The following is a 27,661-nucleotide window of genomic DNA, read 5'->3' on the forward strand; positions in this document are numbered from 1 at the left end:
AAGCCACCATGATAAGCGTTCATTTACAAGCTTCTCCATCAACTTAGCTACACAGGAGGTCAATGACACTGGGCGATACGAGGCAAGGTCTGTCATGTCTTTGCCAGGCTTCAGTACCGGTACTACATGTCCCACCTTCCATGACGGAGGAACATCGCCAGTCTCCCAAACTCGATTGATGAAGTTGAGGAGCTCCTTTCTGAGTTGCAAGAGCAGATTATTCAGCATTTGATTGGTGATGCCGTCGGGACCTGGTGAACACCGGCGCCGCAGGCAACTGAGCGCAGTCTGAAGCTCACGAAGCGTGAACGGGACGTCCATGATAGACCTGGAGGAAGCAGGTGGTGAATATATATTCCAGAATCAGCGCGTACGAGTGCGTCTGAAAATTACTCTGGCAAGCACACAATAGGTTTTTCCTTGCATATTGCAAGAGCTTCAAAAGGCTCCGAAGGGCGAGCTTCTCCAGCAAGGCTGCCAATAACTCGCAATATTCTCGTTATCGGTGAGAACACAGTCAAACTAGCACAGAATGAGGCCCGTCTAATAGCAGAATTCAGCCTATTGAAGGTCGTCTTCAGTTTCCTGTCGTCCTTCTTCCGCACGAGTTGGCGCTCCGCCCTTCTCGCTGCGCAAAGGTTCCTGAGTTTTAAATCTGGGGCTGGAAAATGATCAGGTAACTTGACAGCCGTAGTTGCTGCTAGCTTACTAGAAATCATTTTGTCAACAACATCCCCAGAAACACGTTCTAGGTGCTTTCTGTACTTGTCCTAGTTGACCATGTTGCTAATCTTAGGACCATGCATACGTAAGTCGGCAGCAAACAGAAAAATCGGATAGTGATCACTCCTCATGCAGTCGGGCGCTGTTGACCAAGTCACGCGGACGTCAGGTGAATGCAGTGTCAGGTCTATAGCTGTCGCTGAGGCTGGAGGCCGGAAAAAAGTGGGGCTTCCGTGATTGGCAACACACAGGTCCAAACTGTCAATAACCTCTACAAGTTTGCGTCCACGGGAATCCGTGTTCCTGTCACCCCAAAAAGCGTGATGGGCATTGAAATCACCGCAGATGATTCTAGGTGCTGGGCAGCGGTCGCAGAGCTGCTGTGGAAACAAATCTAATGCTACCTTCTTCCGCGGAGACACGTGCACGGATGCAATCGAAAGGGTTCGAGAGCCGAGCTGTATTCTCACAGCCGCTACCTCAATGTCATCTGTGCAAAGATCGGCAACGCTTAGAGAACCATGTGGAATTTCTCTTCTTATGTAAAGCGCAGCACTTCCTGCAGGAAATGACTTTATGCTGCAGTTTTTATGGGCGACATATCCAGTCAAACATCTCCCGCTTGGCAGGCCAGCTTTTGCCAGGGCCAATACTGGAACACAAGTCTCTTACAAGAATAGTTTGAGTTCAGCTAACCGACTTAAAATCCCAGCGCTGTTCCACTGCAATATAAACGGCACTTTTCGGTGCATATGAGATCCACGAGGTTTAGCCCCATCTATTTTAGTTCGCAAGGAAGTTTGTTGCGAAGGCTGAAATTAGGGACTCAAAAGAAAGCACCAGCAGTAGGAAGTTCTTCAGGTTACCAGGCGCAACCGCTGGAACATGTGAACGACCGGAACCGCTGGAACATGTTGTCACTGCCAGACTCCCTTGCCGTGGAGTCTGGCAGTGATCCGACCGCTCAGGAACATGGAAACTTTTTGCTGGAGGTCGAACAGTCGACTCGCGCGCACTGGGCCTTGGCGTCTTGCTGGACTCAGGTCTCTTAGGGACATTGTTGGGCAATGCAACATCAGACTGAAATTCTGGGAACTCGTCTAATCCAGGGACGGGCGTCTCAGTCGGTGGGGTTTTTGGACCAGCAATATAGGACATCCGACGGCGCAGAGCGCTCACACGGAAGGGGCAGCCTCCGAAACTTGCTGGATGATCGCCACCGCAATTGGCGCAAGCAAAATCGTCCTTGCAGGTTTTAAACCCGTGGTCGCCTCCGCACCGCTTACAGTGCGTCGGTCATTTGTGCAAACTTTGGCCACGTGCCCAAACCGTTGGCATCTAAAACACCGTGGAGGAGCTTCAGTGAAATCTGCAACTGCGTGTTTTGTGAACCCCAGATCAATTTTTTCGGGGCGCTCTGAGTTAGGAGCGAATGTCAACACGATAGAGTTGGTTGGTTTCGCGGCCCATTCTTTTCCTGGAGACTCCACACGACGCACAAGTCGTTTCACGTGCAGTACACCTTGTGGTTTCAGATAATCAAGTAGGTCGCGATCTGAATACCACTTTGGTACACCCTTAATAACACAGGTGTTCTTCATGTAGGAAGGGGGCAACCGCACGTTAACTTTGATGCCAAAAATCAGAGAGCTCTGCAGGAGCTTGTCAACCTGCTCTTCCGTCGAGACATTCAGCTGAAGAGCCCCGTGCAAGGTGAACCGACATCGAATCGGAGCTGATCCCAGCAGTGGTTGAATGGCCGCGAAAAGTAAGATGGGATTCTTCTCTCTTAAATCAACCCCCTTTTCTGTGGGCTCAACCACTACCGGGATCCCTACCGTTCGTTGCTTGCGATGCTCACCAACTTGAAGCCCTCGTTGCCAACGTCAGCCATATCGACCACTGACTCGTCACCGTCCACGATCGTTGACTCAGCCTCACTAAGCGATGGGGTCTCGCTGGATGGGTCGTCGAGTCCATGTTCTGGTCGCTCCACAGCCTGGGAAGCCATGGCCGCCTCTTCCGAGCCAGCCTCCTTTGAATGGCATGGTCCCTTTAGGCTTGCCGGCGCCGGAGCAGCCGTACTCTTCCCATAGGGACAGTGCCGCCTTGAAGATGCTGCCGTCCTCGAATATTCAAATAAAACTAGGTAAATTCGGAAAAATTAGCTAAATAAAGAGAGCTGAGGCGACAGGCGATCGAACAACGTCTTCGTCTCTGGAGTCGTTGCCGTCAGGTCTGTATCAATAGCTATTGCATGCATGGCTAATGTAAATTTGTATTAAGCGCGTATTTATGGTCGGTAGGGCTAACTACCTGACAAGGCTGAACAAAAGTAACAGGGACATTAGTAGGAGCATCGGTTTATGGGGGACAATAAGAATTTTTTTTTAATGCTCACAGAGCGCAACATGTTTCATGGGGTGTTTTGGCAGCAAACTGCATTCCTTCACGCGGTGAGCTTGCACTGCGGCTGTCTTTTGGCTCATGTCACAAGTTGCAGCTCGACGTTTGTCCCTGAGAACTGCGGTGCAGCGAACACCATTCCAGCCGCAACATATAGCGTGTGGTGACCTGCCCTGCAGCCCCCTGAGTTTGCTTTCCCGCGAGGTACCGTGCAGCGGCGGTCTCACCTCGAGGCTGAGCGCAATCTCTTGTGAGTTACATTAACTGGCAAGCGAGGGCGCCAGCATCGCTGCGGGGAGACTGCCAAAGCCCGCGCGCAGGAGAGGAGCTTCGGCTGGGATCGTCGGCACCGGGCGGACGTGTCGCTCGCGGCTCCGCTCTTCGCCGGAGGGGCGAAGAAGAGACGCGGAGACAGGATCCCGTACTCGTCCCGTCCGGCCTGCGGAGTTTATATCCCTTGCCCTAGCGCGGGCTAACATTCGCTCGGAACCTTGCTGGTGAGTCTGACGACCTCGATTCATTAGCGTACCTTGTTGCTAGCTGGCGTTATTGTTTCTGTAGCAATAAATGCCTGTTTGTGTCAGCCAATGTGTCGTTACTTTGTTCCCCCAGAGCAAGGCCCGCCGTGGTCGGCGAGCGCTCGGTAGCGTACCCGATCACGGGGTGGGGTCCGGGCGACTTTGAACCGTGTCAGCCGCGATTGAGTGGGGAGAACGTACTTATGTCCCCCATTCAACCCCCCAGGCACTAAGACACCAGGACGATCAAAGAGACAACACGAGCGCTAATTTTCAACTGAAGATTATTCATTGCATGTGAAGTTCTTATACAGGCTGAATATCGCAGAAATACTACCAGGCTACCATGCCGTGAATTACCACATAACACGCACTTACTTTTTTATTTACATAATCAAGGAATTCAATTTCTTTCTTTGAGAGCCAGATAAATGCTGCACTAACACATTTATCTTTAAGTTTTCTTATCTGTCTGGGTTCTACAATCTCACGTGTTAGTTGCTGTTTCTCTTTACTGATGATTTGGCATTCTTTGAAAACTGGATGGCACCCCACCGGCTTGCAATCCAAACAGTCTCCGGCAAGGTTTCCTTTGCCGTTCTCCAAGTTCCTCTTATGTTCTCGGAGCCTCTCGTTAACACACTCACTGGTCTGACCAATGTAATATTTTCCACATGACAAGGGGACGCCTTCTGCACATTCTACACGTTTCTTTTGGTGCCTTATTGTGCACGTTTCTTATTCAACAGCAAAAGGATCGGTCATCCTACAAAGTTTGGCCAGTTTATCGGGTGCTGAAAACACTGCTTTCACTCCTGCACGCTGCCCGATTTTCTTGAGATTATGCGAAATCTTGTGAATATAAGGAAGCACCGCTACTCGTTTTTATTTCTCGGGCGGGCTTTGACCTGGTGACTGTTTTTTACGATCAAGCTTTCGGCTACTGCTACCAGGAGTGCACTCGGATAGCCTGCTTCTTACAACCGTTCAGCCTGCTGGCAGAAACTGTTGCTCGTCATGTGCTGGCATGACTTGTCCAGCGCTTTCTTAAAGGTGGTTTTGATTATGTTTCGCTTGATTAGTTTCGAATGAGCGGAAGTATTCGGAAGAAATGGTTTGTTAGTCCTAGGTGCATAGCTCCAGCATATGCGATCTTCTGCAAATGATAACTTGATGTCCAAAAAACTAATTTAATTTTTAGCTGGCATTTTATATGTAGGCTGAAGCGGGTTCAAACATTCTTCAAATACTGATATTATCTCGGAGATTGTGTTCCGAAGGTCGTCCATGGTGCCGTCGATTACGACCAGAAAATCATCAACATAACGAAACTCTTTTTACACTTGTACAATTAAGGCGATCATTAAGAGTCCTGCCAAGATGAGATAAGAACAGATTGCTTAGTACTGGTACCAAGCAAGACCCGATACATGTGTCTTCCTTCTAAATGTTGGGTTTTGCCAGCCAGTTAATAAATGTGGACCGGAGATACAAAACTAAAAGCTCTAAAAATCCTTGTACTGACACACCAGTAGCGTTCTGGAATACAACGGCCCCGAATTCGTCAATGCTTTTTTATATGCACTTTACTAAGACTGTCTGGGGTAGTGAGTAGAACAAATCTTTGATGTCAACAGAGAAGGCTTGAACGCCCTTGTCATGCTGTACTGTGAAGAATTCTAAGATCTCCGAGTTTTTTACAAGGAATGGGTCCTTGAGAGTCAAAAGGTTTAGTTTATCTCTTAGAAAGGAAGCGCTCCGTTCCCGTCTGTCCACCAGGCATCTGGAGCGATGAGGTCCCATCTACATTCCGGGACAAATCGCCTTGCACGAAAGCATAAGGGATGTTCTAGGGCTTGGTCCGAAGTTCGCCGTGGAAACAAGGAAATCACCCCAGGAGCTGCTAACCCTTGTTCGTAAAGTATCCCGGCTTGCCCCTGCAGAGCAAGCGGACCGCTGCGTCGCCGAAGGGATGGTTGTCTTGTCCAGGTGTAAGCAGTCAACATCGAAAGTTTCTGTACGAAACATTGCAGGGTACCTTGTGCAACATTCCTTAAGCGTTTTGCAAGCTGATAAAGAAGGCGGATTTGCAGTTCTCTCTAAGGATACATTCAATGCAAAAGCAAATGAGGCCGTTTCAGTCCTCTTTACTGTCACGCTATGGAGTCACTTTCTAGACTGAAAACTCGTGGAAAAAAATTATGTCAGCAGCGAAACCTCGACGGGGTCGTGAAGCACATAGAAAGTAGTGCGAGCCTCTACTGGATAGAACGACGGTTCTTCTTAAATCAAAGGACAAGACAAAAAGGGAATTGTGGGAAGCATTTTGCATGGCTTCAGAAATGGAAGGTGCTGGGTTCGTTAGTGACCCATCTGTGGTTTTAACAAAAAAAGAAAAAAATGTTTTTAGCCGGTCATGTATGAAATTCATGACTTGCGAGGATAGCTTATATTTCGCATGGTGTAGGTGATTGCTTTGATATCTTGGCTGGCTCTAACACTTTTATGTTTGTGTGTCCCATGATTAGATGCGTATAAATATGCGCCATGTCGAAAATAAACTCAGTTCAAAGTTTGCTCTCCTGTATCGTGATGTTCTTATGTGGTGTTGTCTTCTTGACTTGATTGTAGCGCTCCCCAGTCTCAGTATGTGCAACCAACTAGCCTCCTACAAAACTTTACTGACGTTTATTTGATTTCATCTGAGTACGTATTTACTTCTTTGCAATAATACATAAGCCATTAGTATACATATATTATGGTGTGCTCTTCGCCTACTGCAGCTAAATAATCTGTAATCGAGTCTCTCGCTTATGCTCGTTCGGTTTCAACAGACATGATACTTGTGACGTCAAAGGTCGTTGTAGGTGACTTGAGGCATCAAAACAATTATTATGTTATCAATGCTTCGTCGTTTTAATTCACTTCAACGCTAAATCTAGCCTTCTATGAGAGATGGAATGACAACAAATCTAGACGGAGCGATAATATTAGAGTTTTGCATACCTAACTGGACATAAACGCACATTTTACTTCACACAATCAGGCAGCAGTGCACCCAGCGAGCAGGGCGACTAAGTTATCCTCTATATCGTTACAGCCACACGTTTCCCGAGGCCTTGGATCAATGCAACAGCCGGCCATCAACGACGCAGACTGCCTGTGCCCTTTGGTCATCGTGACACCAGTGCATCCTACTGCGCATCCTCGTCTCTGCCTACGCTGACGGAGCAGCGTGTCAGGCTGCCTACATAAGCCTGAAATCCCTGCTTCACTCTCCAGTCGGCAGCAGTGCACCCAACGAGCAGGACGACCAAGTGACCCTGTATATCGTTACAGCCACACGTTTCCTGGGGCCTTATATCAACGCAAAAGCTGGCCATCAACGACGCAGACTGCCTGTGCCCTTTGGTGATCGTGACACCAGTGCATCCTACTGCGCATCCTCGTCTCTGCCTACGCTGACGGAGTAGCGTGCCAGATTGCCGACATAAGCCTGAAATCCCTGCTTCGCTCTTCAGTCGGCAGCAGTGCACCCAACGAGCAGGACGACCAAGTGACCCTGTATATCGTTACAGCCACACGTTTCCTGGGGCCTTGGATAAACGCAACGGCTGGCCATCAACGACGCAGACTGCCTGTGCCCTTTGGTCATCGTGACGCCAGTGCATCCTACAGCGCATCCTCGTCTCTGCCTACGCTGACGGAGCAGCGTGCAAGGCTGCCTACATAAGCCTGAAATCCCTGCTTCGCTCTTCAGTCGGCAGCAGTGCACCCAACGAGCAGGACGACCAAGTGACCCTGTATATCGTTACAGCCACACGTTTCCTGGGGCCTTGGATCAACGCAACGGCTGGCCATCTACGACGGAGACTGCCTGCGCCCTTTGGTCATCGTGCCGTCAGTGCATCCTACTGCGCATCCTCGTCTCTGCCTAAGCTGACGGAGCAGCGTGCAAGGCTGCCTAAATAAGCCTGAAATCCCTGCTTCGCTCTTGAGTCCGGCAGCAGTGCACACAACGAGCAGGACGACCAAGTGACACTGTATATCGTTACAGCCACACGTTTCCTGGGGCCTTGGATCAACGCAACGGCTGGCCATCAACGACGCAGACTGCCTGTGCCCTTTGGTCATCGTGACGCCAGTGCATCCTACTGCGCATACTCGTCTCTGCCTACGCTGACGGAGCAGCGCGCAAGGCTGCCTACATAAGCATAAAATCCCTGCTTCGCTCTTGAGTCCGGCAGCAGTGCACCCAACGAGCAGGACGACCAAGTGACCCTGTATATCGTTACAGCCACACGTTTCCTGGGGCCTTGGATCAACGCAACGGCTGGCCATCAAAGACGCAGACTGCCTGTGAACTTTGGTCATCGTGACGCCAGTGCATCCTACTGCGCATCCTCGTCTGTGCCTACGCTGACGGAACAGCGTGCCCGGCTGCCTACATAAGTCAGGAATCCCTGCTTCGCTCTTCAGACCGGCAGCAGTGCACTCAACGAGAAGGACGACCAAGTGACCCTGTATATCGTTACAGCCACACGTTTCCAGCGGCCTTCGATCAACGAGACGGCTGGCCATCAACGACGCAGACTGCCTGTGCCCTTTGGTCATCGTGACGCCAGTGCAACCTACTGCGCATCCTCGTCTCTGCCGACGCTGACGGAGCAGCGTGCCAGGCTGCCTACATAAGCCTGAAATCCCTGCTTCGCTATTCAGTCCTGCAGCAGTGCACCCAACGAGCAGGACGACCAAGTGACTCTGTATATCGTTACAGCCACACGTTTCCTGGCTCCTTGGATCAACGCAACGGCAGGCCATCAAATACGCAGACTGCTTGTGCCCTTTGGTCATCGTGACGCCAGTGCATCCTACTGCGCATCCTCGTCTCTGCCTACGCTGACGGAACAGCGTGCCCGGCTGCCTACATAAGTCTGGAATCCCTGCTTCGCTCTTCAGTCAGGCAGCAGTGCACCCAACGAGCAGGACGACCAAGTGACCCTGTATATCTTTACAGCCACACGTTTCCTGGGGCCTTGGATCAACGCAACGGCTGGCCATCAACGACGCAGACTGCCTGTGCCCTCTGGTCATCGTGACGCCAGTGCATCCTACTGCGCATCCTCGTCTCTGCCGACGCTGGCGGAGCAGCGTGCCAGGCTGCCTACATAAGCCTGAAATCCCTGCTTCGCTCTTCAGTTCGGCAGCAGTGCACCCAACGAGCAGGACGAACAAGTGACCCTGTATATCGTTACAGCCACAGGTTTCCTGGGGCCTTGGATCAACGCAATGGCTGGCCATCAACGACGTAGACTGCCTGTGCCCTTTGGTCATCGTGACGCCAGTGCATCCTACTGCGCATCCTCGTCTCTGCCGACGCTGACGGAGCAGCGTGCCAGTCTGCCTACATAAGCCTGAAATCCCTGCTTCGCTCTTCAGTCCGGCAGCAGTGCACCCAACGAGCAGGACGACCAAGTTGCCCTGTATATCGTTACAGCCACACGTTTCCTGGGGCCTTGGATCAACACAACGGCTGGCCATCAACGACGCAGACTGCCTGTGCCCTTTGGTCATCGTGACGCCAGTGCATCCTACTGCGCATCCTCGTCTCTGCCGACGCTGACGGAGCAGCGTGCCAGGCTGCCTACATAAGCATGAAATCCCTGCTTCGCTCTTCAGTCCGGCAGCAGTGCACTCAACGAGAAGGACGACCAAGTGACCCTGTATATCGTTGCAGCCGCACGTTTCCTGGGGCCTTCGATCAACGAGACGGCTGGCCATCAACGACGCAGACAGCCTGTGCCCTTTGGTCATCGTGACGCCAGTGCAACCAACTGCGCATCCTCGTGTCTGCCGACGCTGACGGAGCAGCGTGCCAGGCTGCCTACATAAGCCTGAAATCCCTGCTTCGCTATTCAGTCCTGCAGCAGTGCACCCAACGAGCAGGACGACCAAGTGACTGTGTATATCGTTACAGCCACACGTTTCCTGGCTCCTTGGATCAACGCAACGGCTGGCCATCAAATACGCAGACTGCTTGTGCCCTTTGGTCATCGTGACGCCAGTGCATCCTACTGCGCATCCTCGTCTCTGCCTACGCTGACGGAACAGCGTGCCCGGCTGCCTACATAAGTCTGGAATCCCTGCTTCGCTCTTCAGTCAGGCAGTAGTGCACCCATCGAGCAGGACGACCAAGTGACCCTGTATATCTTTACAGCCACACGTTTCCTGGGGCCTTGGATCAACGCAACGGCTGGCCATCAACGACGCCGACTGCCTGTGCCCTCTGGTCATCGTGACGCCAGTGCATCCTACTGCGCATCCTCGTCTCTGCCGACGCTGGCGGAGCAGCGTGCCAGGCTGCCTACATAAGCCTGAAATCCCTGCTTCGCTCTTCAGTTCGGCAGCAGTGCACCCAACGAGCAGGACGACCAAGTGACCCTGTATATCGTTACAGCCACACGTTTCCAGGGGCCTTGGATCAACGCAACGGCTGGCCATCAACGATGCAGACTGCCTTTGCCTTTTGGTCATCGTGACGCCAGTGCATCCTACTGCGCATCCTACTCTCTGCCTACGCTGGCGGAGCAGCGTGCCAGGCTGCTTACATAAGCCTGAAATCCCTGCTTCGCTCTTAAGTCCGGCAGCAGTGCACCCAACGAGCAGGGCGACCAAGTGACCCTGAGTATCGTTACAGCCACACGTTTCTTGGGGCCTTGGATCAACGCAATGGCTGGCCATCAATGACGTAGACTGCCTGTGCCCTTTGGTCATCGTGACGCCAGTGCATCCTACTGCGCATCCTCGTCTCTGCCGACGCTGACGGAGCAGCGTGCCAGGCTGCCTACATAAGCCTGAAATCCCTGCTTCGCTCTTCAGTCCGGCAGCAGTGCACCCAACGAGCAGGACGACCAAGTGACCCTGTATATCGTTACAGCCACACGTTTCCTGGGGCCTTGGATAACACAATGGCTGGCCATCAACTACGCAGACTGCCTGTGCCCTTTGGTCATCGTGACGCCCGTGCATCCTACTGCGCATCCTCGTCTCTGCCGACGCTGACGGAGCAGCGTGCCAGGCTGCCTACATAAGCCTGAAATCCCTGCTTCGCTCTTCAGTCCGGCAGCAGTGCACTCAACGAGAAGGACGACCAAGTGACCCTGTATATCGTTACAGCCACACGTTTCCAGCGGCCTTCGATCAACGAGACGGCTGGCCATCAACGACGCAGACTGCCTGTGCCCTTTGGTCATCGTGACGCCAGTGCAACCTACTGCGCATCCTCGTCTCTGCCGACGCTGACGGAGCAGCGTGCCAGGCTGCCTACATAAGCCTGAAATCCCTGCTTCGCTATTTAGTCCTGCAGCAGTGCACCCAACGAGCAGGACGACCAAGTGACTGTGTATATCGTTACAGCCACACGTTTCCTGGCTCCTTGGATCAACGCAACGGCAGGCCATCAAATACGCAGACTGCTTGTGCCCTTTGGTCATCGTAACGCCAGTGCATCCTACTGCGCATCCTACTCTCTGCCTACGCTGGCGGAACAGCGTGCCAGGCTGCTTACATAAGCCTGAAATCCCGGCTTCGCTCTTAAGTCCGGCAGCAGTGCACCCAACGAGCAGGGCGACCAAGTGACCCTGAGTATCGTTACAGCCACACGTTTCCTGGGGCCTTGGATCAACGCAATGGCTGGCCATCAACGACGTAGACCGCCTGTGCCCTTTGGTCATCGTGACGCCAGTGCATCCTACTGCGCATCCTCGTCTCTGCCGACGCTGACGGAGCAGCGTGCCAGTCTGCCTACATAAGCCTGAAATCCCTGCTTCGCTCTTCAGTCCGGCAGCAGTGCACCCAACGAGCAGGACGACCAAGTTGCCCTGTATATCGTTACAGCCACACGTTTCCTGGGGCCTTGGATCAACACAACGGCTGGCCATCAACGACGCAGACTGCCTGTGCCCTTTGGTCATCGTGACGCCAGTGCATCCTACTGCGCATCCTCGTCTCTGCCGACGCTGACGGAGCAGCGTGCCAGGCTGCCTACATAAGCATGAAATCCCTGCTTCGCTCTTCAGTCCGGCAGCAGTGCACTCAACGAGTAGGACGACCAAGTGACCCTGTATATCGTTTCAGCCACACGTTTCCTGGGGCCTTGGATCAACGCAACGGCTGGCCATCAACGATGCAGACTGCCTTTGCCTTTTGGTCATCGTGACGCCCGTGCATCCTACTGCGCATCCTACTCTCTGCCTACGCTGGCGGAGCAGCGTGCCAGGCTGCTTACATAAGCCTGAAATCCCTGCTTCGCTCTTAAGTCCGGCAGCAGTGCACCCAACGAGCAGGGCGACCAAGCGACCCTGAGTATCGTTACAGCCACACGTTTCCTGGGGCCTTGGATCAACGCAATGGCTGGCCATCAACGACGTAGACTGCCTGTGCCCTTTGGTCATCGTGACGTTAGTGCATCCTACTGCGCATCCACGTCTCTGCCGACGCTGACGGAGCAGCGTGCCAGGCTGCCTACATAAGCCTGAAATCCCTGCTTCGCTCTTCAGTCCGGCAGCAGTGCACCCAACGAGCAGGACGACCAAGAGACCCTGTATATCGTTACAGCCACACGTTTCCTGGGGCCTTGGATAACACAATGGCTGGCCATCAACTACGCAGACTGCCTGTGCCCTTTGGTCATCGTGACGCCCGTGCATCCTACTGCGCATCCTCGTCTCTGCCGACGCTGACGGAGCAGCGTGCCAGGCTGCCTACATAAGCCTGAAATCCCTGCTTCGCTCTTCAGTCCGGCAGCAGTGCACTCAACGAGAAGGACGACCAAGTGACCCTGTATATCGTTACAGCCACACGTTTCCTGGGGCCTTGGATAACACAATGGCTGGCCATCAACGACGCAGACTGCCTGTGCCCTTTGGTCATCGTGACGCCAGTGCATCCTACTGCGCATCCTCGTCTCTGCCGACGCTGACGGAGCAGCGTGCCAGGCTGCCTACATAAGCCTGAAATCCCTGCTTCGCTCTTCAGTCCGGCAGCAGTGCACCCTACGAGCAGGACAACCAAGTTGCCCTGTATATCATTACAGCCACACGTTTCCTGGGGCCTTGGATCAACACAACGGCTGGCCATCAACGACGCAGACTGCCTGTGCCCTTTGGTCATCGTGACGCCAGTGCATCCTACTGCGCATCCTCGTCTCTGCCGACGCTGACGGAGCAGCGTGCCAGGCTGCCTACATAAGCATGAAATCCCTGCTTCGCTCTTCAGTCCGGCAGCAGTGCACTCAACGAGAAGGACGACCAAGTGACCCTGTATATCGTTACAGCCACACGTTTCCTGGGGCCTTCGATCAACGAGACGGCTGGCCATCAACGACGCGGACTGCCTGTGCCCTTTGGTCATCGTGACGCCAGTGCAACCTACTGCGCATCCTCGTCTCTGCCGACGCTGACGGAGCAGCGTGCCAGGCTGCCTACATAAGCCTGAAATCCCTGCTTCGCTATTCAGTCCTGCAGCAGTGCACCCAACGAGCAGGACGACCAAGTGACTGTGTATATCGTTACAGCCACACGTTTCCTGGCTCCTTGGATCAACGCAACGGCTGGCCATCAAATACGCAGACTGCTTGTGCCCTTTGGTCATCGTGACGCCAGTGCATCCTACTGCGCATCCTCGTCTCTGCCTACGCTGACGGAACAGCGTCCCGGCTGCCTACATAAGTCTGGAATCCCTGCTTCGCTCTTCAGTCAGGCAGCAGTGCACCCAACGAGCAGGACGACCAAGTGACCCTGTATATCTTTACGGCCACACGTTTCCTGGGGCCTTGGATCAACGCAACGGCTGGCCATCAACGACGCAGACTGCCTGTGCCCTCTGGTCATCGTGACGCCAGTGCATCCTACTGCGCATCCTCGTCTCTGCCGACGCTGGCGGAGCAGCGTGCCAGGCTGCCTACATAAGCCTGAAATCCCTGCTTCGCTCTTCAGTTCGGCAGCAGTGCACCCAACGAGCAGGACGACCAAGTGACCCTGTATATCGTTACAGCCACACGTTTCCAGGGGCCTTGGATCAACGCAACGGCTGGCCATCAACGATGCAGACTGCCTTTGCCTTTTGGTCATCGTGACGCCAGTGCATCCTACTGCGGATCCTACTCTCTGCTACGCTGGCGGAGCAGCGTGCCAGGCTGCTTACATAAGCCTGCAATCCCTGCTTCGCTCTTAAGTCCGGCAGCAGTGCACCCAACGAGCAGGGCGACCAAGTGACCCTGAGTATCGTTACAGCCACACGTTTCCTGGGGCCTTGGATCAACGCAATGGCTGGCCATCAACGACGTAGACTGCCTGTGCCCTTTGGTCATCGTGACGCCAGTGCATCCTACTGTGCATCCTCGTCTCTGCCGACGCTGGCGGAGCAGCGTGCCAGGCTGCCTACATAAGCCTGAAATCCCTGCTTCGCTCTTCAGTCCGGCAGCAGTGCACCCAACGAGCAGGACGACCAAATGACCCTGTATATCGTTACAGCCACACGTTTCCTGGGGCCTTGGGTCAACGCAACGGCTGGCCATCAACGACGCAGACTGCCTGTGCCGTTTGGTCTTCGTGACGCCAGTGCATCCTACTGCGCATCTTCGTCTCTGCCTACGCTGATGGAACAGCGTGCCCGGCTGCCTACATAATTCTGGAATTCCTGCTTCGCTCTTCAGTCCGGCAGCAGTGCACCCAACGAGCAGGGCGGCCAAGTGACCTTGAGTATCGTTACAGCCACACGTTTCCTGGGGCCTTGGATCAACACAACGGGTGGCCATCAACGACGCAGACTGCCCGTGCCCTTTGGTCATCGTGACGCCAGTGCATCCTACTGCGCATCCTCGTCTCTGCCTACGCTGACGGTACAGCGTGCCCGGCTGCCTACATAAGTCTGGAATCCCTGCTTCGCTCTTCAGTTCGGCAGCAGTGCACCGAACGAGCAGGACGACCAAGTGACCCTGTATATCGTTACAGCCACACGTTTCCAGGGGCCTTGGATCAACGCAACGGCTGGCCATCAACGATGCAGACTGCCTTTGCCTTTTGGTCATCGTGACGCCAGTGCATCCTACTGCGCATCCTACTCTCTGCCTACGCTGGCGGAGCAGCGTGCTAGGCTGCTTACATAAGCCTGAAATCCCTGCTTCGCTCTTAAGTCCGGCAGCGGTGCACCCAACGAGCAGGGCGACCAAGTGACCCTGAGTATCGTTACAGCCACACGTTTCCTGGGGCCTTGGATCAACGCAATGGCTGGCCATCAACGACGTAGACTGCCTGTGCCCTTTGGTAATCGTGACGCCAGTGCATCCTACTGCGCATCCTCGTCTCTGCCGACGCTGACGGAGCAGCGTGCCAGGCTGCCTACATAAGCCTGAAATCCCTGCTTCGCTCTTCAGTCCGGCAGCAGTGCACCCAACGAGCAGGACGACCAAGTGACCCTGTATATCGTTACAGCCACACGTTTCCTGGGGCCTTGGATAACACAATGGCTGGCCATCAACTACGCAGACTGCCTGTGCCCTTTGGTCATCGTGACGCCCGTGCATCCTACTGCGCATCCTCGTCTCTGCCGACGCTGACGGAGCAGCGTGCCAGGCTGCCTACATAAGCCTGAAATCCCTGCTTCGCTCTTCAGTCCGGCAGCAGTGCACTCAACGAGAAGGACGACCAAGTGACCCTGTATATCGTTACAGCCACACGTTTCCTGGGGCCTTGGATAACACAATGGCTGGCCATCAACGACGCAGACTGCCTGTGCCCTTTGGTCATCGTGACGCCAGTGCATCCTACTGCGCATCCTCGTCTCTGCCGACGCTGACGGAGCAGCGTGCCAGGCTGCCTACATAAGCATGAAATCCCTGCTTCGCTCTTCAGTCCGGCAGCAGTGCACTCAACGAGAAGGACGACCAAGTGACCCTGTATATCGTTACAGCCACACGTTTCCTGGGGCCTTCGATCAACGAGACGGCTGGCCATCAACGACGCAGACTGCCTGTGCCCTCTGGTCATCGTGACGCCAGTGCATCCTACTGCGCATCCTCGTCTCTGCCGACGCTGGCGGAGCAGCGTGCCAGGCTGCCTACATAAGCCTGAAATCCCTGCTTCGCTCTTCAGTTCGGCAGCAGTGCACCCAACGAGCAGGACGACCAAGTGACCCTGTATATCGTTACAGCCACACGTTTCCAGGGGCCTTGGATCAACGCAACGGCTGGCCATCAACGATGCAGACTGCCTTTGCCTTTTGGTCATCGTGACGCCAGTGCATCCTACTGCGGATCCTACTCTCTGCCTACGCTGGCGGAGCAGCGTGCCAGGCTGCCTACATAAGCCTGCAATCCCTGCTTCGCTCTTAAGTCCGGCAGCAGTGCACCCCACGAGCAGGGCGACCAAGTGACCCTGAGTATCGTTACAGCCACACGTTTCCTGGGGCCTTGGATCAACGCAATGGCTGGCCATCAACGACGTAGACTGCCTGTGCCCTTTGGTCATCGTGACGCCAGTGCATCCTACTGTGCATCCTCGTCTCTGCCGACGCTGGCGGAGCAGCGTGCCAGGCTGCCTACATAAGCCTGAAATCCCTGCTTCGCTCTTCAGTCCGGCAGCAGTGCACCCAACGAGCAGGACGACCAAATGACCCTGTATATCGTTACAGCCACACGTTTCCTGGGGCCTTGGGTCAACGCAACGGCTGGCCATCAACGACGCAGACTGCCTGTGCCGTTTGGTCTTCGTGACGCCAGTGCATCCTACTGCGCATCTTCGTCTCTGCCTACGCTGATGGAACAGCGTGCCCGGCTGCCTACATAATTCTGGAATCCCTGCTTCGCTCTTCAGTCCGGCAGCAGTGCACCCAACGAGCAGGGCGGCCAAGTGACCTTGAGTATCGTTACAGCCACACGTTTCCTGGGGCCTTGGATCAACACAACGGGTGGCCATCAACGACGCAGACTGCCCGTGCCCTTTGGTCATCGTGACGCCAGTGCATCCTACTGCGCATCCTCGTCTCTGCCTACGCTGACGGTACAGCGTGCCCGGCTGCCTACATAAGTCTGGAATCCCTGCTTCGCTCTTCAGTCAGGCAGCAGTGCACCCAACGAGCAGGACGACCAAGTGACCCTGTATATCTTTACGGCCACACGTTTCCTGGGGCCTTGGATCAACGCAACGGCTGGCCATCAACGACGCAGACTGCCTGTGCCCTCTGGTCATCGTGACGCCAGTGCATCCTACTGCGCATCCTCGTCTCTGCCGACGCTGGCGGAGCAGCGTGCCAGGCTGCCTACATAAGCCTGAAATCCCTGCTTCGCTCTTCAGTTCGGCAGCAGTGCACCCAACGAGCAGGACGACCAAGTGACCCTGTATATCGTTACAGCCACACGTTTCCAGGGGCCTTGGATCAACACAATGGCTGGCCATCAACTACGCAGACTGCCTGTGCCGTTTCGTCTTCGTGACGCCAGTGCATCCTACTGCGCATCTTCGTCTCTGCCTACGCTGATGGAACAGCGTGCCCGGCTGCCTACATAATTCTGGAATCCCTGCTTCGCTCTTCAGTCCGGCAGCAGTGCACCCAACGAGCAGGGCGGCCAAGTGACCTTGAGTATCGTTACAGCCACACGTTTCCTGGGGCCTTGGATCAACACAACGGGTGGCCATCAACGACGCAGACTGCCCGTGCCCTTTGGTCATCGTGACGCCAGTGCATCCTACTGCGCATCCTCGTCTCTGCCTACGCTGACGGTACAGCGTGCCCGGCTGCCTACATAAGTCTGGAATCCCTGCTTCGCTCTTCAGTTCGGCAGCAGTGCACCCAACGAGCAGGACGACCAAGTGACCCTGTATATCGTTACAGCCACACGTTTCCAGGGGCCTTGGATCAACGCAACGGCTGGCCATCAACGATGCAGACTGCCTTTGCCTTTTGGTCATCGTGACGAAAGTGCATCCTACTGCGCATCCTACTCTCTGCCTACGCTGGCGGAGCAGCGTGCCAGGCTGCTTACATAAGCCTGAAATCCCTGCTTCGCTCTTAAGTCCGGCAGCGGTGCACCCAACGAGCAGGGCGACCAAGTGACCCTGAGTATCGTTACAGCCACACGTTTCCTGGGGCCTTGGATCAACGCAATGGCTGGCCATCAACGACGTAGACTGCCTGTGCCCTTTGGTAATCGTGACGCCAGTGCATCCTACTGCGCATCCTCGTCTCTGCCGACGCTGACGGAGCAGCGTGCCAGGCTGCCTACATAAACCTGAAATCCCTGCTTCGCTCTTCAGTCCGGCAGCAGTGCACCCAACGAGCAGGACGACCAAGTGACCCTGCATATCGTTACAGCCACACGTTTCCTGGGGCCTTGGATAACACAATGGCTGGCCATCAACTACGCAGACTGCCTGTGCCCTTTGGTCATCGTGACGCCCGTGCATCCTACTGCGCATCCTCGTCTCTGCCGACGCTGACGGAGCAGCGTGCCAGGCTGCCTACATAAGCCTGAAATCCCTGCTTCGCTCTTCAGTCCGGCAGCAGTGCACTCAACGAGAAGGACGACCAAGTGACCCTGTATATCGTTACAGCCACACGTTTCCTGGGGCCTTGGATAACACAATGGCTGGCCATCAACGACGCAGACTGCCTGTGCCCTTTGGTCATCGTGACGCCAGTGCATCCTACTGCGCATCCTCGTCTCTGCCGACGCTGACGGAGCAGCGTGCCAGGCTCCCTACATAAGCCTGAAATCCCTGCTTCGCTCTTCAGTCCGGCAGCAGTGCACCCTACGAGCAGGACGACCAAGTTGCCCTGTATATCGTTACAGCCACACGTTTCCTGGGGCCATGGATCAACACAACGGCTGGCCATCAACGACGCAGACTGCCTGTGCCCTTTGGTCATCGTGACGCCAGTGCATCCTACTGCGCATCCTCGTCTCTGCCGACGCTGAAGGAGCAGCGTGCCAGGCTGCCTACATAAGCATGAAATCCCTGCTTCGCTCTTCAGTCCGGCAGCAGTGCACTCAACGAGAAGGACGACCAAGTGACCCTGTATATCGTTACAGCCACACGTTTCCTGGGGCCTTCGATCAACGAGACGGCTGGCCATCAACGACGCAGACTGCCTGTGCCCTTTGGTCATCGTGACGCCAGTGCAACCTACTGCGCATCCTCGTCTCTGCCGACGCTGACGGAGCAGCGTGCCAGGCTGCCTACATAAGCCTGAAATCCCTGCTTCGCTATTCAGTCCTGCAGCAGTGCACCCAACGAGCAGGACGACCAAGTGACTGTGTATATCGTTACAGCCACACGTTTCCTGGCTCCTTGGATCAACGCAACGGCTGGCCATCAACGACGCAGACTACCTGTGCCCTCTGGTCATCGTGACGCCAGTGCATCCTACTGCGCATCCTCGTCTCTGCCGACGCTGGCGGAGCAGCGTGCCAGGCTGCCTACATAAGCCTGAAATCCCTGCTTCGCTCTTCAGTTCGGCAGCAGTGCACCCAACGAGCAGGACGACCAAGTGACCCTGTATATCGTTACAGCCACACGTTTCCAGGGGCCTTGGATCAACGCAACGGCTGGCCATCAACGATGCAGACTGCCTTTGCCTTTTGGTCATCGCGACGCCAGTGCATCCTACTGCGGATCCTACTCTCTGCCTACGCTGGCGGAGCAGCGTGCCAGGCTGCCTACATAAGCCTGCAATCCCTGGTTCGCTCTTAAGTCCGGCAGCAGTGCACCCAACGAGCAGGGCGACCAAGTGACCCTGAGTATCGTTACAGCCACACGTTTCCTGGGGCCTTGGATCAACGCAATGGCTGGCCATCAACGACGTAGACTGCCTGTGCCCTTTGGTCATCGTGACGCCAGTGCATCCTACTGTGCATCCTCGTCTCTGCCGACGCTGGCGGAGCAGCGTGCCAGGCTGCCTACATAAGCCTGAAATCCCTGCTTCGCTCTTCAGTCCGGCAGCAGTGCACTCAACGAGAAGGACGACCAAGTGACCCTGTATATCGTTACAGCCACACGTTTCCTGGGGCCTTGGATAACACAATGGCTGGCCATCAACGACGCAGACTGCCTTTGCCCTTTGGTCATCGTGACGCCAGTGCATCCTACTGCGCATCCTCGTCTCTGCCGACGCTGACGGAGCAGCGTGCCAGGCTGCCTACATAAGCCTGAAATCCCTGCTTCGCTCTTCAGTCCGGCAGCAGTGCACCTTACGAGCAGGACGACCAAGTTGCCCTGTATATCGTTACAGCCACACGTTTCCTGGGGCCTTGGATCAACACAACGGCTGGCCATCAGCGACGCAGACTGCCTGTGCCCTTTGGTCATCGTAACGCCAGTGCATCCTACTGCGCATCCTCGTCTCTGCCGACGCTGACGGAGCAGCGTGCCAGGCTGCCTACATAAGCATGAAATCCCTGCTTCGCTCTTCAGTCCGGCAGCAGTGCACTCAACGAGAAGGACGACCAAGTGACCCTGTATATCGTTACAGCCACACGTTTCCTGGGGCCTTCGATCAACGAGACGGCTGGCCATCAACGACGCAGACTGCCTGTGCCCTTTGGTCATCGTGACGCCAGTGCAACCTACTGCGCATCCTCGTCTCTGCCGACGCTGACGGAGCAGCGTGCCAGGCTGCCTACATAAGCCTGAAATCCCTGCTTCGCTATTCAGTCCTGCAGCAGTGCACCCAACGAGCAGGACGACCAAGTGACTGTGTATATCGTTACAGCCACACGTTTCCTGGCTCCTTGGATCAACGCAACGGCTGGCCATCAACGACGCAGACTGCCTGTGCCCTCTGGTCATCGTGACGCCAGTGCATCCTACTGCGCATCCTCGTCTCTGCCGACGCTGGCGGAGCAGCGTGCCAGGCTGCCTACATAAGCCTGAAATCCCTGCTTCACTCTTCAGTTCGGCAGCAGTGCACCCAACGAGCAGGACGACCAAGTGACCCTGTATATCGTTACAGCCACACGTTTCCAGGGGCCTTGGATCAACGCAACGGCTGGCCATCAACGATGCAGACTGCCTTTGCCTTTTGGTCATCGCGACGCCAGTGCATCCTACTGCGGATCCTACTCTCTGCCTACGCTGGCGGAGCAGCGTGCCAGGCTGCCTACATAAGCCTGCAATCCCTGCTTCGCTCTTAAGTCCGGCAGCAGTGCACCCAACGAGCTGGGCGACCAAGTGACCCTGAGTATCGTTACAGCCACACGTTTCCTGGGGCCTTGGATCAACGCAATGGCTGGCCATCAACGATGTAGACTGCCTGTGCCCTTTGGTCATCGTGACGCCAGTGCATCCTACTGTGCATCCTCGTCTCTGCCGACGCTGGCGGAGCAGCGTGCCAGGCTGCCTACATAAGCCTGAAATCCCTGCTTCGCTCTTCAGTCCGGCAGCAGTGCACCCAACGAGCAGGACGACCAAATGACCCTGTATATCGTTACAGCCACACGTTTCCTGGGGCCTTGGGTCAACGCAACGGCTGGCCATCAACGACGCAGACTGCCTGTGCCGTTTGGTCTTCGTGACGCCAGTGCATCCTACTGCGCATTTTCGTCTCTGCCTACGCTGATGGAACAGCGTGCCCGGCTGCCTACATAATTCTGGAATCCCTGCTTCGCTCTTCAGTCCGGCAGCAGTGCACCCAACGAGCAGGGCGGCCAAGTGACCTTGAGTATCGTTACAGCCACACGTTTCCTGGGGCCTTGGATCAACACAACGGGTGGCCATCAACGACGCAGACTGCCCGTGCCCTTTGGTCATCGTGACGCCAGTGCATCCTACTGCGCATCCTCGTCTCTGCCTACGCTGACGGTACAGCGTGCCCGGCTGCCTACATAAGTCTGGAATCCCTGCTTCGCTCTTCAGTCAGGCAGCAGTGCACCCAACGAGCAGGACGACCAAGTGACCCTGTATATCTTTACGGCCACACGTTTCCTGGGGCCTTGGATCAACGCAACGGCTGGCCATCAACGACGCAGACTGCCTGTGCCCTCTGGTCATCGTGACGCCAGTGCATCCTACTGCGCATCCTCGTCTCTGCCGACGCTGGCGGAGCAGCGTGCCAGGCTGCCTACATAAGCCTGAAATCCCTGCTTCGCTCTTCAGTTCGGCAGCAGTGCACCCAACGAGCAGGACGACCAAGTGACCCTGTATATCGTTACAGCCACACGTTTCCAGGGGCCTTGGATCAACGCAACGGCTGGCCATCAACGATGCAGACTGCCTTTGCCTTTTGGTCATCGTGACGCCAGTGCATCCTACTGCGCATCCTACTCTCTGCCTACGCTGGCGGAGCAGCGTGCCAGGCTGCTTACATAAGCCTGAAATCCCTGCTTCGCTCTTAAGTCCGGCAGCGGTGCACCCAACGAACAGGGCGACCAAGTGACCCTGAGTATCGTTACAGCCACACGTTTCCTGGGGCCTTGGATCAACGCAATGGCTGGCCATCAACAACGTAGACTGCCTGTGCCCTTTGGTAATCGTGACGCCAGTGCATCCTACTGCGCATCCTCGTCTCTGCCGACGCTGACGGAGCAGCGTGCCAGGCTGCCTACATAAGCCTGAAATCCCTGCTTCGCTCTTCAGTCCGGCAGCAGTGCACCCAACGAGCAGGACGACCAAGTGACCCTGTATATCGTTACAGCCACACGTTTCCTGGGGCCTTGGATAACACAATGGCTGGCCATCAACTACGCAGACTGCCTGTGCCCTCTGGTCATCGTGACGCCAGTGCATCCTACTGCGCATTCTCGTCTCTGCCGACGCTGGCGGAGCAGCGTGCCAGGCTGCCTACATAAGCCTGAAATCCCTGCTTCGCTCTTCAGTTCGGCAGCAGTGCACCCAACGAGCAGGACGACCAAGTGACCCTGTATATCGTTACAGCCACACGTTTCCAGGGGCCTTGGATCAACGCAACGGCTGGCCATCAACGATGCAGACTGCCTTTGCCTTTTGGTCATCGTGACGCCAGTACATCCTACTGCGCATCCTACTCTCTGCCTACGCTGGCGGAGCAGCGTGCCAGGCTGCTTACATAAGCCTGAAATCCCTGCTTCGCTCTTAAGTCCGGCAGCGGTGCACCCAACGAGCAGGGCGACCAAGTGACCCTGAGTATCGTTACAGCCACACGTTTCCTGGGGCCTTGGATCAACGCAATGTCTGGCCATCAACGACGTAGACTGCCTGTGCCCTTTGGTAATCGTGACGCCAGTGCATCCTACTGCGCATCCTCGTCTCTGCCGACGCTGACGGAGCAGCGTGCCAGGCTGCCTACATAAGCCTGAAATCCCTGCTTCGCTCTTCAGTCCGGCAGCAGTGCACCCAACGAGCAGGACGACCAAGTGACCCTGTATATCGTTACAGCCACACGTTTCCTGGGGCCTTGGATAACATAATGGCTGGCCATCAACTACGCAGACTGCCTGTGCCGTTTGGTCTTCGTGACGCCAGTGCATCCTACTGCGCATCTTCGTCTCTGCCTACGCTGATGGAACAGCGTGCCCGGCTGCCTACATAATTCTGGAATCCCTGCTTCGCTCTTCAGTCCGGCAGCAGTGCACCCAACGAGCAGGGCGGCCAAGTGACCTTGAGTATCGTTACAGCCACACGTTTCCTGGGGCCTTGGATCAACACAACGGGTGGCCATCAACGACGCAGACTGCCCGTGCCCTTTGGTCATCGTGACGCCAGTGCATCCTACTGCGCATCCTCGTCTCTGCCTACGCTGACGGTACAGCGTGCACGGCTGCCTACATAAGTCTGGAATCCCTGCTTCGCTCTTCAGTTCGGCAGCAGTGCACCCAACGAGCAGGACGACCAAGTGACCCTGTATATCGTTACAGCCACACGTTTCCAGGGGCCTTGGATCAACGCAACGGCTGGCCATCAACGATGCAGACTGCCTTTGCCTTTTGGTCATCGTGACGCCAGTGCATCCTACTGCGCATCCTACTCTCTGCCTACGCTGGCGGAGCAGCGTGCCAGGCTGCTTACATAAGCCTGAAATCCCTGTTTCGCTCTTAAGTCCGGCAGCGGTGCACCCAACGAGCAGGGCGACCAAGTGACCCTGAGTATCGTTACAGCCACACGTTTCCTGGGGCCTTGGATCAACGCAATGGCTGGCCATCAACGACGTAGACTGCCTGTGCCCTTTGGTAATCGTGACGCCAGTGCATCCTACTGCGCATCCTCGTCTCTGCCGACGCTGACGGAGCAGCGTGCCAGGCTGCCTACCTAAGCCTGAAATCCCTGCTTCGCTCTTCAGTCCGGCAGCAGTGCACCCAACGAGCTGGACGACCAAGTGACCCTGTATATCGTTACAGCCACACGTTTCCTGGGGCCTTGGATAACACAATGGCTGGCCATCAACTACGCAGACTGCCTGTGCCCTTTGGTCATCGTGACGCCCGTGCATCCTACTGCGCATCCTCGTCTCTGCCGACGCTGACGGAGCTGCGTGCCAGGCTGCCTACATAAGCCTGAAATCCCTGCTTCGCTCTTCAGTCCGGCAGCAGTGCACTCAACGAGAAGGACGACCAAGTGACCCTGTATATCGTTACAGCCACAAGTTTCCTGGGGCTGTGGATAACACAATGGCTGGCCATCAACGACGCAGACTGCCTGTGCCCTTTGGTCATCGTGACGCCAGTGCATCCTACTGCGCATCCTCGTCTCTGCCGACGCTGACGGAGCAGCGTGCCAGGCTGCCTACATAAGCCTGAAATCCCTGCTTCGCTCTTCAGTCCGGCAGCAGTGCACCCTACGAGCAGGACGACCAAGTTGCCCTGTATATCGTTACAGCCACACGTTTCCTGGGGCCTTGGATCAACACAACGGCTGGCCATCAACGACGCAGACTGCCTGTGCCCTTTGGTCATCGTGACGCCAGTGCATCCTACTGCGCATCCTCGTCTCTGCCGACGCTGACGGAGCAGCGTGCCAGGCTGCCTACATAAGCATGAAATCCCTGCTTCGCTCTTCAGTCCGGCAGCAGTGCACTCAACGAGAAGGACGACCAAGTGACCCTGTATATCGTTACAGCCACACGTTTCCTGGGGCCTTCGATCAACGAGACGGCTGGCCATCAACGACGCAGACTGCCTGTGCCCTTTGGTCATCGTGACGCCAGTGCAACCTACTGCGCATCCTCGTCTCTGCCGACGCTGACGGAGCAGCGTGCCAGGCTGCCTACATAAGCCTGAAATCCCTGCTTCGCTATTCAGTCCTGCAGCAGTGCACCCAACGAGCAGGACGACCAAGTGACTGTGTATATCGTTACAGCCACACGTTTCCTGGCTCCTTGGATCAACGCAACGGCTGGCCATCAACGACGCAGACTGCCTGTGCCCTCTGGTCATCGTGACGCCAGTGCATCCTACTGCACATCCTCGTCTCTGCCGACGCTGGCGGAGCAGCGTGCCAGGCTGCCTACATAAGCCTGAAATCCCTGCTTCGCTCTTCAGTTCGGCAGCAGTGCACCCAACGAGCAGGACGACCAAGTGACCCTGTATATCGTTACAGCCACACGTTTCCAGGGGCCTTGGATCAACGCAACGGCTGGCCATCTACGATGCAGACTGCCTTTGCCTTTTGGTCATCGCGACGCCAGTGCATCCTACTGCGGATCCTACTCTCTGCCTACGCTGGCGGAGCAGCGTGCCAGGCTGCCTACATAAGCCTGCAATCCCTGCTTCGCTCTTAAGTCCGGCAGCAGTGCACCCAACGAGCAGGGCGACCAAGTGACCCTGAGTATCGTTACAGCCACACGTTTCCTGGGGCCTTGGATCAACGCAATGGCTGGCCATCAACGACGTAGACTGCCTGTGCCCTTTGGTCATCGTGACGCCAGTGCATCCTACTGTGCATCCTCGTCTCTGCCGACGCTGGCGGAGCAGCGTGCCAGGCTGCCTACATAAGCCTGAAATCCCTGCTTCGCTCTTCAGTCCGGCAGCAGTGCACCCAACGAGCAGGACGACCAAATGACCATGTATATCGTTACAGCCACACGTTTCCTGGGGCCTTGGGTCAACGCAACGGCTGGCCATCAACGACGCAGACTGCCTGTGCCGTTTGGTCTTCGTGACGCCAGTGCATCCTACTGCGCATCTTCGTCTCTGCCTACGCTGATGGAACAGCGTGCCCGGCTGCCTACATAATTCTGGAATCCCTGCTTCGCTCTTCAGTCCGGCAGCAGTGCACCCAACGAGCAGGGCGGCCAAGTGACCTTGAGTATCGTTACAGCCACACGTTTCCTGGGGCCTTGGATCAACACAACGGGTGGCCATCAACGACGCAGACTGCCCGTGCCCTTTGGTCATCGTGACGCCAGTGCATCCTACTGCGAATCCTCGTCTCTGCCTACGCTGACGGTACAGCGTGCCCGGCTGCCTACATAAGTCTGGAATCCCTGCTTCGCTCTTCAGTCAGGCAGCAGTGCACCCAACGAGCAGGACGACCAAGTGACCCTGTATATCTTTACGGCCACACGTTTCCTGGGGCCTTGGATCAACGCAACGGCTGGCCATCAACGACGCAGACTGCCTGTGCCCTCTGGTCATCGTGACGCCAGTGCATCCTACTGCGCATCCTCGTCTCTGCCGACGCTGGCGGAGCAGCGTGCCAGGCTGCCTACATAAGCCTGAAATCCCTGCTTCGCTCTTCAGTTCGGCAGCAGTGCACCCAACGAGCAGGACGACCAAGTGACCCTGTATATCGTTACAGCCACACGTTTCCAGGGGCCTTGGATCAACGCAACGGCTGGCCATCAACGATGCAGACTGCCTTTGCCTTTTGGTCATCGTGACGCCAGTGCATCCTACTGCGCATCCTACTCTCTGCCTACGCTGGCGGAGCAGCGTGCCAGGCTGCTTACATAAGCCTGAAATCCCTGCTTCGCTCTTAAGTCCGGCAGCGGTGCACCCAACGAGCAGGGCGACCAAGTGACCCTGAGTATCGTTACAGCCACACGTTTCCTGGGGCCTTGGATCAACGCAATGGCTGGCCATCAACGACGTAGACTGCCTGTGCCCTTTGGTAATCGTGACGCCAGTGCATCCTACTGCGCATCCTCGTCTCTGCCGACGCTGACGGAGCAGCGTGCCAGGCTGCCTACATAAGCCTGAAATCCCTGCTTCGCTCTTCAGTCCGGCAGCAGTGCACCCAACGAGCAGGACGACCAAGTGACCCTGTATATCGTTACAGCCACACGTTTCGTGGGGCCTTGGATAACACAATGGCTGGCCATCAACTACGCAGACTGCCTGTGCCCTTTGGTCATCGTGACGCCCGTGCATCCTACTGCGCATCCTCGTCTCTGCCGACGCAGACGGAGCAGCGTGCCAGGCTGCCTACATAAGCATGAAATCCCTGCTTCGCTCTTCAGTCCGGCAGCAGTGCACTCAACGAGAAGGACGACCAAGTGACCCTGTATATCGTTACAGCCACACGTTTCCTGGGGCCTTCGATCAACGAGACGGCTGGCCATCAACGACGCAGACTGCCTGTGCCCTTTGGTCATCGTGACGCCAGTGCATCCTACTGCGCATCCTCGTCTCTGCCGACGCGGACGGAGCAGCGTGCCAGGCTGCCTACATAAGCATGAAATCCCTGCTTCGCTCTTCAGTCCGGCAGCAGTGCACTCAACGAGAAGGACGACCAAGTGACCCTGTATATCGTTACAGCCACACGTTTCCTGGGGCCTTCGATCAACGAGACGGCTGGCCATCAACGACGCAGACTGCCTGTGCCCTTTGGTCATCGTGACGCCAGTGCAACCTACTGCGCATCCTCGTCTCTGCCGACGCTGACGGAGCAGCGTGCCAGGCTGCCTACATAAGCCTGAAATCCCTGCTTCGCTATTCAGTCCTGCAGCAGTGCACCCAACGAGCAGGACGACCAAGTGACTGTGTATATCGTTACAGCCACACGTTTCCTGGCTCCTTGGATCAACGCAACGGCTGGCCATCAAATACG

This window comes from Amblyomma americanum, chromosome 11, assembly GCF_052857255.1.
Source record: "Amblyomma americanum isolate KBUSLIRL-KWMA chromosome 11, ASM5285725v1, whole genome shotgun sequence".
NCBI lineage: Eukaryota > Metazoa > Arthropoda > Arachnida > Ixodida > Ixodidae > Amblyomma > Amblyomma americanum.